Raw genomic sequence first — 6,390 nt, 5'->3', positions numbered from 1 at the left:
ATATTGACTTTATTACCAAGTTAGTAAGGCTAAACCTGAGTTTACCTATCTCATAAATAATACATCAATCATAATCAGGCTTTTCTAATATGCATATATTTAAAACTAGTTTCCAAAAACTAAGACAACAGAAAAATATACAAAGTGTTATGTTAATATTAAAAACAAGTTTAATTAGCATGCAGTACAAAGTCAAAAAAACTATACTATTACTTACTGTGCTGCTCAATATCTATATATACCAACTGCCTGCCTATTCTTTATTAAGCAAGCATCAAAAGAAACTTAAGTCTAAATTACATAAATTATAGCATTTGAAGCAATGTCTTTGGAAAAAAAAAAAACTTGATCATCTTATCTTCACTACTTTCCATCACAACACCCTCACCTGTTCCTTTGTTGAACTGCTGGGGCACCACACACAATCTGTCAACTGTCCTTCACTTCGCTCACAAGGCTGTACACCTTAATATCTCGTTCTGAACATTTTTAATGTGATATGAAGCTTGTGTTGAAACTTTGGCTGCTAACAAAAAAAAGTTTGAATTCATTATTTCGAGATGCACATCAAGCATTATGAAATTCAACCATTGTTATGCATATATTTTTAATTACAAAATGTTCTATAAAATCAGAAAATTATTCTTTAAATGTTATATAAACATTAAAAATATATTCTCAAATTGCATGCAAAAAAAAAAAAAAAAAAAAGAACATAACTAAAACATTAAAAAAAAAAATACAAAAAAAAAACAACTTGCTAGATCAGTAGTTCCACAGCTTTCCTGTTCCTAATTAGCATAATTCAAATGAAACAATGAATTTAAATGAAAAATGCCTAAATCACAATGAATGGATTACTTGCCTTAAATAACACTTTGTAGCATAACACTTTACACATGTTTTAACTTCTGACCAGTTCCTCACAAGTGATGGTTATAATCATCTGATAACTAGACATTGATCTGAAAATGTTCACAAATTTAATTATGATAATGAATATATAAAACATTGGACTATGAAATCAGAGTTGTTAAGTTTTTTTGAAGATAAAATTTCAACTTAACTATTAAAAATAGATCTATAAAAACTATATGAAGCTTAACGAGTTATTAATTAACATAATTATTCTTTAAATAACATCTAAAAAAACATGCTCAATTTGCATGCAATAACACAAAAGATAAAGCAACACACAAAAAAAGAATGAAACTTACAGATATTTGCTTTGCTAAATCAGTGGTTTAATAGCTTGCCCTTGCTTATTAGGAAAATTTTATGACAATGACATTAAATTCAAAATTGTTAAATTCTACCTTTGTCAATGACTACTTGCCTTAAAGAATGCCGGCATCCTTGATACACCAATTTTTTTAGCGTTTTTATTTACTGTCTGCTTCTCAGAGGCAATAATTTCTAGCAATCTGTATGATGTTCCCTTTTTATATTACAAAGAAGAGATCTGTGTTTTGATCTGAAAAGAAAAGTTAAAAACTATTCATTACAACACTCCTGTTTAAAATATAATTGGTTGCTAAATTTTTTAAACACTATTATTATAGCTTTTATATAGCGCTACTTTCATGCCTATAGCATGCTCAGAGCGCTTTGGTCCAATCTTATTTGTTGACCAGTGGGGGGGGGGGTATCTAGGAATTGGTTTTCCGTGCTGCCTTTAGGCGCTCAGTAAGCGCAACTCTGCCCGAGTCGGGTGTCGAACTTCGAGCCCCCTTCTAAGTAGCCAAGACAAGACAAGGTCAAGCACACTTAGTCTCTCGACCACGCTTCCCACTAGATCTAAGTTATATTTCTAGCATAATAAGGCACCATCTTTAATACAAAGGACTGTGAAGGTTATGGATAAGCAGACAGTCTTTAATACAAAGATTATGGATGAATGACACCATCTTTAATACAAAGATTATGGATGAGTGACACCATCTTTAAAACAAAGATTATTATGGATGAGTGACACCATCTTTAATACAAAAATTATGGATGAGTGACACCATCTTTAATACAAAGATTATGGATGAGTAACACCATCTTTAATACAAAGATTATGGATGAGTAGGCCTGCAGTATTTCACATGGCTATGCAGACCAAGTCGTCAATGCATATTTCGACACAAATGAACAACTTAAGACCTAAAATCTAAACTAAGTAACTAGTTATGTTATTAAGGCAGCATTTTCTTTTCACAAATATGATAAGTACAAAGTAAGACTAGGCCTAGGATACACTTGATGCAGGTAACAATAACACAACAGTAGTTAGATGTTTACTAGATCTAGAATTCTCTCTCTCTCTCTCTCTCTATATATATATATATATATATATATATATAAAGTAAAGTTCCCCTTTTAGACCTTGTGGTCTATAGGGCAGATGATGTAAAGGTCATCTGATTCTGTGGCCTACGGTTAACGAGGGTGTCATGTGGCCAGCACAACGACCAACCGCCTTTACTTTTCCCCAAATAATGTCAGGTACCCATTAGAGCTGGGTGGACTCAGAGGTGCCCAAGGATCCCGATATAAAAATCCCAGCCTTCACCGGGATTCAAACCCGGGACCCCAGGTTCAGAAGGCAAGCGCTTTACGGCTCAGCCGCTGCGCCTCCATATATATATATATATATATAATATACTATATATATAGATCTTTAGCCTAGAAATATATAGTAATAAATATGTAGATCTAGGCTTATAGACCACTAGAATCTCAATCTAGATTAGAGCTAGATCTATCTAGACCTCTAGATACTAAGAGTCTCTAGATCTAGATACAGATGAGCCGGTTATCGTTATCGTGACGTAAGCAAATTTACTTTATCTAAAAGGCCTATATTCCCTATAAGAGTGAATAGTCTATATCTATAATCCATATTATAGTCTATAGCCTATACATCTCTAGAATCTAGACATAAATTAATCATGTTATAAAAGTTATTTAATCTTTGACAGAATTACCATAAAGTTGATAAAGAGTTAGTTGCCAAAGCAAGTAAATATTGACTAGATAATAAGATGGCATTACTAAATTTAAATTAGATCTAGAAGACACTGCAAACATACCTGGAACCGAAGATTAGACACAAGGGATATAACGAGATAGGCAATAGATAGGATTAGCCTCATAGGAGCGTCCCATTTCATTTGAATGCTGGCAACACACTGAGCTCTATTCACTTCGACCGCACGTGACCAATAGGCTTCTGTGTCAAAACTTGACCGAGATTACGTCTAATAGATTGGGATTGGCCAGTTTATCCGAGACATGTGCATTTGTTACATCCGGAACTAGATAGACCCACACTTCGACGTTTAGTTGCTATGACACAATAGATCGCTTAAATTACTCTGACCCGTGACCCCTCAATACACATACACACAATATACTAACCAGTGGTCGGCAAACTCGTCATCCAAAAGAGAGCAATATAAACAATACAAAATTGAAGTTTGATCAGAGTTAGTAGCCCTGGAGACACTTTTATTTGAAATAATTAGGATTTAAAGTACAATCTCGCGACTACCGTTACCTTTGTCTTAGGTTGGGGGGCCTACATCAAATTAAACTTAGTATTATACCAGGGCCGGATTTACCTATAGGCAACACATGTTAGAACTATAACTTCCTCACAAGCTACGGTCTGCGGGCAATTTCTGTGCACGGACCAAAGGTTTGGAACTCACTCCCCATTGATCTCAGACAGACATGCTACACTAAATTCAAGAAGAACATTAATAAGACATATCTGTTTAAAACTTTTTATTTAGATTAGTTTGTGTCATTTTAGCTCTCCTGTTAAAGTTTGTAATGGCCTTGAGCCTACATTTTTTGTTTGTTAACTGCTCGAGTCGGGAGTCGAACCTCGAGCCCCTTTTATAGGTAGCCAAGCAAAGTTAAGCTCAAGCGTTCTTAGTCTCTCAACCCGGCGCCTTCGACATAGGTCACGGAGGTCACGCTCGACCACGCTTCCCAGATGTGCCGACAAATTCGATGGTTAAATTACACAAAGGATTGCGTAATAACATGTCCTTTTTTTTTCACTAAATTATTATGTTTGTTTGTAAAATGTTTTACATGTTTCGGATGTTCATTCAGAGTTGAAGATAATTTACTTCCTAGTCCAAACCGTCATCAGGACGACGGGAGAGGGGAGCGGGCTGGGTTTGAACCCGAGACCATCGCGAACGACAGTCCAGCGCGCATACCGCACGACCATCCTCGTAAATAATCCCCCATCGTAAATAATTAATAACCATTCCATCAAATATTGACTATGTTTATGACGTTGTTGATCTTTTTTAAATTAGCATTACATGTTCGTAATAAAAATAAAAGAGCTGTCATCTACAGATCGTTCGTTATCTCTGCACAGTGAATAGTGAATAATAAGATGTTTTTTTTTAATCGGTAAAAATTGAAGCTTAAAATGTTTCTCTCTATAACCAACGAACTTTGTCATAGAGCAGAATATCTGCATCATAGATACACACACACTCTCTCTCGCTCTACTTCAATTAAAAATTCTTAAAATGTGCGAAGATTAAGATCACTAGATAAAATTCAAGTAGGCCTACTTTGCGAATTTCGGGAATTGTTTGCGCACTTAGTGATCCCTAATTAAAAAATCTCGTGATATATTTTTTTCTTTCAAAATTGAGACAAATCACAGACCTATAGGCCTTTATATTAACACCAATTTCTTCCACCTTTCTACTGTTGAAATCTAAACTTTTATTTTTCCTACTGGAATTAATTTTTTTAAGCACTTGGTTATAAAATTTGCTAAATCTACCTCACGTATTAGTCATTCAATTGGAAATTAATCCCAAAATTATTCTATTATATATGAGTATTGTGTATTGGAATGATTGCATGCCAAACGCGATCTTTAAACCAAGCGTAATGAAGGATGGCGTAACAGAGACCCCCCCCCTCTCCCCCAGGCGCTATAAAGATCAAATCGCCATTATGATCGAGGTGACAGAGAAAAACAACTGCCAGAAAAGAATACATTTGATTAGAGTAGCACAATGATCAAAATCACTCAGAAGGTTAAAAAGTAAAGTAGCAATACTACATAACACTAGCTGTACCATAATTTACAAACACGAAAGGTCATCTGTCTTCATCGAGAAGTCCATACAAGTCTAACTTTTAAAACGCTGGTTGTGAAGTCAATAGAAGTCTAATTTATAAAACGCTGGTTGTGAAGTCTATAGAAGTCTAATTTATAAAACGCTGGTTGTGAAGTCAATAGAAGTCTAATTTATAAAACGCTGGTTGTGAAGTCTATAGAAGTCTAATTTATAAAACGCTGGTTGTGAAGTCAATAGAAGTCTAATTTATAAAACGCTGGTTGTGAAGTCTATAGAAGTCTAATTTATAAAACGCTGGTTGTGAAGTCAATAGAAGTCTAATTTATAAAACGCTGGTTGTGAAGTCAATAGAAGTCTAATTTATAAAACGCTGGTTGTGAAGTCTATAGAAGTCTAACTGCTAAAGCGCTGGTTGTTAGGGTGTATGTGTTCCGTGTGTGAATGGTGTTCGCATTTGCATCTATATTGTTATTGTTACAGTAGTTACTTGAGGTGGTCAAAGACAAAGACAGTTCTAGACAAACAATTTCCATTTGATTGGATCAATAAAAATTATCTTGTCTGAAAGTTTTCTGAAAACAAAATAAAATACTCAGAAAGACAGCAGGGTAAAGCACATTACTTGTTCCACGTGCTAGGACAAATGTGTACAAGTGCTCCTTCTTCAATGGTGGTATTAGAGCATGGAATGGGTTGTCTGAATCAGCCAGGAAAAGCAATGACTTGGAAAATACTAAATCACTAATTAACTAGATAACTGGATTCTCACAGGCCGTAATTTTCCTTTGAAGTAACTCTGTAATTCATCAGATAAGACAGGCGCAGTCGACGAAAAAAAAAAAAGAACGTAGGCCTCAGAGAACCTGCTTTTTATGCATAAGTTGTGGCAAAATATGCAGGTCGCAACTGGGTCTGCTTTGCCACGTTAAATGGGGCATTCATCTTTAGTCACACAATCTTCGGAATCAAAGGCAAAGAGATGAGTATGTATAAAGTTACTATGAAGCAAGCAGCTGGTGATATCGTATGATGTAACCTTTTCTCACTGCTCGCTGCCACAACCGTGACCTCCGTGACCCCACAACACACCTGACCAGAGATTGATGTGCTGTTAATGAACAGATGCCCACTGTTGCAATAGGCCTACTTATCCATTCTCGCACCATCTCTTCATTTGTGTGTGTGGGAAAAAAAGAGGGTGCGAGTCAACACCTACGAAATAGAGACGGAGGTCGGTCTGCACGACTGGTTTAAAGTCCCCGAGATTGTGAGAGCCTAG

This window comes from Biomphalaria glabrata, chromosome 18 (genome assembly GCF_947242115.1).
Source record: "Biomphalaria glabrata chromosome 18, xgBioGlab47.1, whole genome shotgun sequence".
Taxonomy (NCBI): Eukaryota; Metazoa; Mollusca; class Gastropoda; family Planorbidae; genus Biomphalaria; species Biomphalaria glabrata.
The sequence above is the reverse complement of the archived record's forward strand: the minus strand, read 5'-3'. Positions refer to the sequence as shown.